At 33.0% G+C, this 8151-nt stretch overlaps 1 long non-coding RNA gene across 1 annotated transcript; it reads left to right on the top strand.

The window, feature by feature from the left end:
- The first annotated feature begins 763 nt into the window (after nucleotides 1-763).
- On the top strand, nucleotides 764-7756 carry LOC127714508 (uncharacterized). The gene is made up of 3 exons (XR_007987757.1): nucleotides 764-822; nucleotides 6585-6690; nucleotides 7221-7756. It is a non-coding gene; the product is annotated as an uncharacterized LOC127714508 (long non-coding RNA).
- The last annotated feature ends 395 nt before the right edge of the window (nucleotides 7757-8151 follow it).

Raw genomic sequence — 8151 nt, 5'->3', positions numbered from 1 at the left:
TTTTTGATCAATTTGAGCTTCTATAGGTAGAATGCCAGACAGGATGTATATACTAGGATCAGGAGCCGAAATTGGTAAGGATAAAATTTGTTTTAATATTTTCTTCTGAAACTTTTCCAATTTAAGTAGGTTTTGAGAAGTTGGTAGTATGACTTCGAGACCATATGTTAGGATAGGTTGTACGAAGGTTCTAAATAGTTGGATAGCAGTACTAGGGTCAAGTCCATTTTCTCCATGCATACCGGCTGACATCAGTTAAGCTGTAGGCAGCTCGTCTTGATTTTGTGATATTCTGTTCAATAGTAGCATCTTGTGTTTTTTGACTGGTTGTTGATCTTATAATGCCCAAGTGTGGAGATTTTTCTGTAACTGGCATTGTATTGTTATTTATGGATATGCATACTCGAACGTCCGGTTTTTTTCGGTTTGAGGGTTGTACTTGTAGAACTACGCTTTTCAGAGGTTGTAAGAGGTAGTGATGGTCTTCACTGTATTGTGCAGCAATATTCACAAGGTATTGTAGATCATGTGGATTTTCACTAACGATTGCTACGTCGTCGGCACATGCTACTGCATTAATCAGCGTTTCACCTATCTCACATCCAGATGTAGTATTTTCAAATGTATTAAGAAGATCTTCGATATATATACCTTATATAGATCAGCACTCAATAGACCACCTTGTTTAACACCTTGTAGAACTGGTAATTTTTCAGAGATTTCGGTTGACCATTTTATACGAGATTCAGTGTTCCGATCAATTTATTGGTTCCATTCCCCCTAGTATTAATGATCCATTTGCAGTGACGATGACAATCATAGGTATACTCATTACTGTTGATTTTGCATGATAACATACATGTTATGTCAACTCACATCTCCTTCCTACGGCGTCAGAGAGAAAAAAAAAGGCTTGCAATGCGTCATAATTATTTGGACTACTTTCATATGACTTTAAAAAAAAACAAACAATAATTTATTTCACTGATTGAGATTGGGCTGACGAGACATTTCAGCATGTGAAATCTTAATTGTTAGTCCAAGTACACAGTTATCATCCATTGATTTTCATTTTTTACAAAAAGATTCCCTAGTGTGGACCATGTATTACTTCAAAATTTATTTATTTATATTATTTATGCATAAAAAGTAAGTACAATGAAGTACCGTCAAGTAGGGGGATGAAATTATTTTATTTTAGTTTGAGAATCACTCATACTTCTTGTATGATGTCACCTAGCTTAGCCTACAAATTACTAAAAAGAAACACATTTTTATTTCCTCTAGCTTATGTGTATGCCTTTTCATATACATGTAAAAATGTGTTACTGCCTAATTATTGACCTTAAATGTTCTTCAGTCTTGCATGGCCTAATGGGACCTTGTTCTACTCATGTGGTATGCTATAAGCAGATAAGTCACTTTCTTTCCTTCTGAAATACAAATAACTTTTTAAATATACATGAAGAATTTTTATATTAGCCTCCTCCCCCCTTAATTTGAAATCTCTATTTTCAGACATAGGCTCATATAAATTCGACTTTTGAAGAATTGAAATAAATCTGAGACAGCAAATGAGTATTCAGCTGCTTTACATTAAAATACATCATGTACATACATGTGACATACACAATTATATATAAACAGTTATAAACATGATAAAGACATTTAAAAAGCATTTTTTTGCAAATTATGTAGGCCCAAATCTTGATAGTTAAACGTTAAACTTTAAACGGCAAAAAATTAACACCCAAAGTTCAAACATGAGAATGAACTTCTAGTCTTTAATGTATATATGCATAATTGCCATGAAACTAGGTAAACTGTCTTATAATTCCCTAATCTTAGTTCATGCCAAGTTTGATTAAAATTAGTATTTATACTCTATTAGGTGTCTAGTGTGGATAGTGTATAACTTGCAATTTATTTTCATACTCCTTCCAAATTTTATTGCTTTAAATATTACGGATGAAATTACATTGGAAAAAAATGTGGCAATTTTTTTTAGGTTAGGGATGTTCCCTCCTCTTGATTTTGAATTTTTACCAGATATTAGGAATCCTCTGGTTTTATCCATGCAGTGCCATTAAAACATTTTGGCCGCAAACCCCTACATTTCTTTTCATATTTTTATTACGTAGTTTAAAAAGCCATATTTGAAAATCTTATAAAATCTTTGTTATTTTTCCATAGCTTTTGAAAGAAAAAGGTGCCAGTGTTAAGTGTATGAAAAATCTAGAGAGAATCACTTCCCGCCAAATTTTTTATGGCTTATATCTTAAAAACAAGCACACGGACCCTTCATTTTTTCTGTTTTTTTAGTTCCTTTATTCATATACTTTCAATTTATAACAGTCTTTTAAAAAGCTTGTTATTTTGAAACAGAGTAGCGAGCATCCTTAAGTAGTGATTTGGTATAGTTTGAAAAGGTCAAATATTAGTATGTCTGAAGTTGTCAAACTAAATTATAGACCCTTTAAACATAAAATTGTCCATATTTTGAGTTATAGCTAACAGATTTTTCTATTATGTTAATATGTCCTGTCCCAAAAGTAGTACACTACACTGTAAAAATCCTTTTTGGATAGAGCCAGCGCAATTTTTTAAATTTGCCTTTTTAGCTCATCGTTCCGAAGGAACAGTGAGATTTTGCCATCACTTGGCGTCTGTCGTTGTCTGTTGTCAACCGTTGGCGTCCGTCGGATGTAAACTATTTCATACATCTTCTCCTCTACTGAACCAATTCCTACCAAAATTAAGCTGAATGATCTTTAGGGAGCTACCATTTGATTTTTATGGGGGGGGGGGGGGGGGGGGGGGTGCTAGGATGAAATTTGAAAAAAAAGGCAGGACAGGAGTTTTGAGTAAAAAAAAAGGCAGGATGAGCAACTTGGCAAAAAAAAAAAAGGCAGGATGACAATTTATGTAAAAAAAGTCAGGATAAAGTAATAATAAAAAGGCAGGACCGAATAGAGTGAAAAATAAAAAGGCAGGACAGAGATTACAACTAAAAAAAAATACAGGACCAAATTTTTCATCCTAGCCCCCCCATAAAAATCAAATGGTAGCTCCCTTAGGGTATCTACAATAAAGTTTGTGTTTTGTTTTTTGTTTCATCAAAAAACATGGTTGTCATGGCTAAATAAGAACATAGGGGTAAATGCAGTTTTTGTCGAGCCTGCGACTTTTGTCGCAGAAAGCTCGACATAGGGATAGTGATCCGATGGCGGCGTTAGCTAACTTCTTAAAAGCTTTATATTTTAGAAGGTGGAAGACCTGGATGCTTCATACTTTGTATATGGATGCCTCATGTTACGAAGTTTCCGTCAGTCACATGTCCAATGTCCTTGACCTCATTTTCATGGTTCAGTGACTACTTGAAAAAAAAGTTAAGATTTTTTGTAATGTTAAATTCTCTCTTATTATAAGTAATAGGATAACTATATTTGGTATGTGCATACCTTGCAAGGTCCTCATGCCTGTCATACAGTTTTCACTTGACCTCGACCTCATTTCATGGATCAGTGAACAAGGTTAAGTTTTGGTGGTCAAGTCCATATCTCAGATACTATAAGCAATAGGTCTAGTATATTCGGTGTATGGAAGGACTGCAAGGTGTACATGTCCAACTGGCAGGTGTCATCTGACCTTGACCTCATTTTCATGGTTCAGTGGTTATAGTTAAGTTTTTGTGTTTTGGTCTGTTTTTCCTATACTGTATGCAATAGGTCTACTATATTTGGTGTATGGAATGATTGTAAGGTGTACATGTCTAGCTGGCAGGTGTCATCTGACCTTGACCTCATTTTCATGTTTCAGTGGTTATAGTTAAGTTTTTGTGTTTTGGTCCATTTTTCTTATACTTTATGCAACAGGTCTACTATATTTGGTGTATGGAATGATTGTAAGGTGTACATGTCCAACTGGCAGGTGTCATCTGATTAGACCTCATTTTCATGGTTCAGTGGTCAAAGTTAAGTTTTTGAGTTTTGGTCTTTTTTCTTATACTATATGCAATAAGTCAACTATATTTGGTGTATGGAAATATTCTATGATGTACATGTCAGTCTCGCAGGTTTTATTTGACCTTGACCTCATTTTCACGGTTCATTGCTCAGTGTTAAGTTTTCTTGGTTAAGTCTGTTTCTTAGAAACTATAAGCAATAGGTCAACTATATTTAGTGTATTGAATGATTGTAAGGTGTACATGTATATCTCGTTTGGTTTATATGACCTTGACTTCATTTTCTTGGATCATGTTAAGTTTATGTAATAGTTGTAGTAAAGCTTTCATTTAGGACTATCAACATAATATCAATGGTTAGTAAAGAAGGCGAGACATTTCAGTGTGTGCACTCTTGTTGGCTTTTATCTCAAAACCCAAAGCATTTAGAACAAATCTGACACAGAGTAAATAGTTCATTAGGTGTTCAAAGTTCTATCAGCCCTGAAATTTTCTGATGAATCTAATAACCCATTGTCATGATTGTTTGGTTGCTGTCACTAAATTGGTAATTTCCAGGAAAATTTGCAGTTTTTGGTTATCATCTTGAATATTATTAATGATAAAGATAACTGTAAACAGCAAAAATGTTCAGCAAAGTAAGATCTACAAATAAGTTTCATAACCAAAATTGTCAATGGACACCTTAAGGAGTTATTGCACTTTAACGACAATTTTACACAATTTGTTTATCATGTTTTCTAACTTTAAAAAATCTTCTCCTCTGAAACTATTGAACCAATTCCAACCAAACTTAGGCTGAATGATCCTTATAGTATTTAGAATAAAGCTTGTGTTTTATTTTCTGTTTCATCAATAAACATGGCTGCCATGTCTAAAAATAGAACATAGGGGTAAAATGCAGTTTTTGGCTTATATATCTCAAACACTAAAGCATTTAGAGCAAATCTTATGTGAGGTAAAATTGTTCATTATGTCAAGTTATATCAGCCATTAAATTTTCAGATGAATCTAACAATCCATTGTTGGGTTGCTACCACAAGATTGGTAATTTTAAGGAAACTTTGCAGTTTTTATACGACTGCAAAAAAATTTTGCAGTCATAATATTGGTATGACGTTGGCATCGTCGTCGTCGTCCAAAGACACATTGGTTTTCGCACTCTAACTTTAGTTTAAGTGAATTGATCTCTATGAAATTTTACCTTAAGGTTCAATACCACAAAAGGAAGGTTGGGATTGATTTTGGGGGTTATGGTACCAACATTTAAGGAATTAGGGGCCAAAAATAAGCAGTTTTGTAACTTCCAGACATAACTTGTGTGTTAGTGTATGGATCTCTCTGACATTGTACCACAGGGTTCCATATCACAAAGGGAATGCTCAGATTTAATTTGGGGGTAATTGCCTCAAAATTTTAGGAATTAGGGGCCAAAAAAGGGACAAAAAAGAAGCATTTTTCTAGTTTCATGACAATAACTTGTGTGTAAGTGTATGGATCTTTCTGAAATTGTAGTACAAGGTTCCATATCACAAAGGGAAAGCTGGAATTGATTTTGGGGGTAATTGCCCAAAATGTTTAGGAATAAGGGGCCAAAAAAGGGGCCAAAAATAAGTTTTTTTCTAGTTTCCAGACAATAACTTGTGTTCAACTTCAAGTGTACGGATCTCTCTGAAATTGTACTGCAAGGTACCATACCACAAAGGAAAGGCTGGGATTGATTTTGGGGGTAATTGCCTCAAAATTTTAGGAATTAGGGGCAAAAAACAAGCATTTTTCTAGTATTAGGACAATAACTTGTGTGTAAGTGTATGGATCTTATGAAATTGTACTACAAGGTTCCATATCACAAAGGGAAAGCTGGGATTGAGTTTGGGGGCAATTGCCTTAAATGTTTAGGAATTTGAGACCAAAAAGGGGCAAAAAAAACAAGCATTTTTCTAGTTTCCAGACAATAACTTGTGTTCAAGTGTATGGATCTCTCTGAAATTGTACTGCAAGGTACCATACCACATAGGGAAGGCTGGGATTGCGTTTGGGTGTGATGAATCATAAGGGGGTTCAAAAAATTTAGGGGGGGATTTTTTTTCCTTTTTTTCCTTTTTTTCCTTTTGTTTTCTTTAAAATTTTCCATTTTAAATTGGTTATTTCTGATTTATATATAAAAGCAAATAATAATGATATGGTTTGAATAGGTAAATTAGAAATATTTAAGTTCTTAGACCACATTCATTTTGTGAGCCTCTTGTTTTAATTGCTTCTGTAAGTAATCATGGTAATATATTAATTTGAAATTTTGACGACAGACACATAGATTATACCGTCAACAATATTTCAGAGTTTAATGTTGTCAAGCACACAAATCATAGAAGAATAGTTAATCACGTCATTGTTGTCCATTGAAAAATTAGTATGAACACGATGAAAAAGTACGGGAATGTTTGTTTGTTAAACTATTGACCATGGTTATGTCTTTGAAACTGTTGACTGGCAAATAGTTTGTGAAATGAAATAGCACAAATATTTCATTCCTTTTTTATATCATGGTATATAGAAAAACACATACTGATGTATAATAATAGTTATAGTCATTAAATTATAGTTTTTACCTTTTTTTAAGTTTAGGGCAAGAAATATAGAAGATAAAGAAAAATATAAACAATTACAACTGTACAGTAGAAATGATCGACAAAACAAGATAAACAGAAGACAACAAGGCCTAAATGGTAAGACCACTTCTATATAATAAAAGTGATTGCCCTTGAATGATGACTTTTATAAAAATAAGAAAATGTGGTATGGTAAATGAGTTATCTATCCACCAGAGTTTAATGAAGTGGATGCAAGCAATTAAAGACCAATGACGGTCTTCGATAATGAGAAAACCCATACCTTATAAGTCAGCCAATAAAGACCAACATGAAAAAATTAGTTCAAAGCCAATAAAAATTAATAAAAAAATCATGTCTGTGAGCACTCCACCTAACCATAATCTAGGACAGTGGTTCAAATAGCACAACATATGAACAAACTCAGTAAAAACTGTTGCAAGTGGCTCAACTCATTATCACTGCAAGGCACTAAAACGACTGATATTAAGTCGTGGACACAAAGCACTGAAATAACAGAACTCATAATCATGATTAGTAAGAATATCAAATTTAAGTTTCTCAAAATGTTCATATTAAACATGATAAAATAAGCTTATTTCATATTGCTGTTTTTTTTTCTCAATTTATATTTTGTGTATTTATAGGTGAGACTTCTTGGTTTTCATGATCATCAACAGGTCTATACAGAAGAGGAAACTTAAGGTTGATACTTTTCTACATTGTGTGCTAATTGGATTAATGTGAAATGAAATGTGTGCTTACCTGGAAAAAGAAAATAGGAAATTTCTACAAAATGGTTGTAAACAAAATGGAGTACAATCATAGATGCACAAGAACACAATTGTGTAATTGCAACAACCTACATATTCACTGAAGGGTTATGGAGAAATGTAGAAAAAATAGTATTTTGTTGTCGAAATAAACACCTGCTTTATCCATTCATGTTCATAGCTCTGTCACATCAAATATACAGAGGAAGATGTTTGAAGAACAAATTGCAAAACTGTATTCTCTACCAATTGAAGGAAGATGTCTGGTGGATGGAATTATTTATGCACTGAACTGTTATGTAGGGGATTGAATAATTGTATGCAGCAGCTTAAACAGAAGAAAAGTTAAATTAACATGAAAAGTGGTTATTTTATTTAATCTGCAAATATGAGCACAATATTAATAACATCACAAAATTAATAGTATGATATTCATAGCGTTTTGCTTATTATTGTATTGTCTCAAACAGCTAGCCTATTGTTTTTGTATGTCATGTTAATCATCAGTGAACATTTTATTAAAGTTTTAATTATCTTTTGTATCAATTATTAAGTCTCAGGAAAAATTATATTCATATTGTTTTTACTGTTATGAAATTTTCATAGAGGAAAATTGAATAACAAAAATTTCCATAGAGGAAATTTGGAGAACTATGGAAATTTTTGTTATTCGAATTTCCTCAAAGGAAAATTTGAAGCTGCAAATTTCCTAACAGGAAATAGAATTTCCTCAAAGGAAATATTAATGCAGCAAATTCCCTAAGGGAAATCTTTTTCCTTTGAGGAAAATACAATTTCCCTTGAG

The sequence above is a fragment of the Mytilus californianus genome, unplaced genomic scaffold, assembly GCF_021869535.1.
Source record: "Mytilus californianus isolate M0D057914Y unplaced genomic scaffold, xbMytCali1.0.p SCAF_9, whole genome shotgun sequence".
Classification (NCBI taxonomy): domain Eukaryota; kingdom Metazoa; phylum Mollusca; class Bivalvia; order Mytilida; family Mytilidae; genus Mytilus; species Mytilus californianus.
Note: the sequence above shows the minus strand (reverse complement) of the source record. Positions and strands in the feature narration are given on the sequence as shown.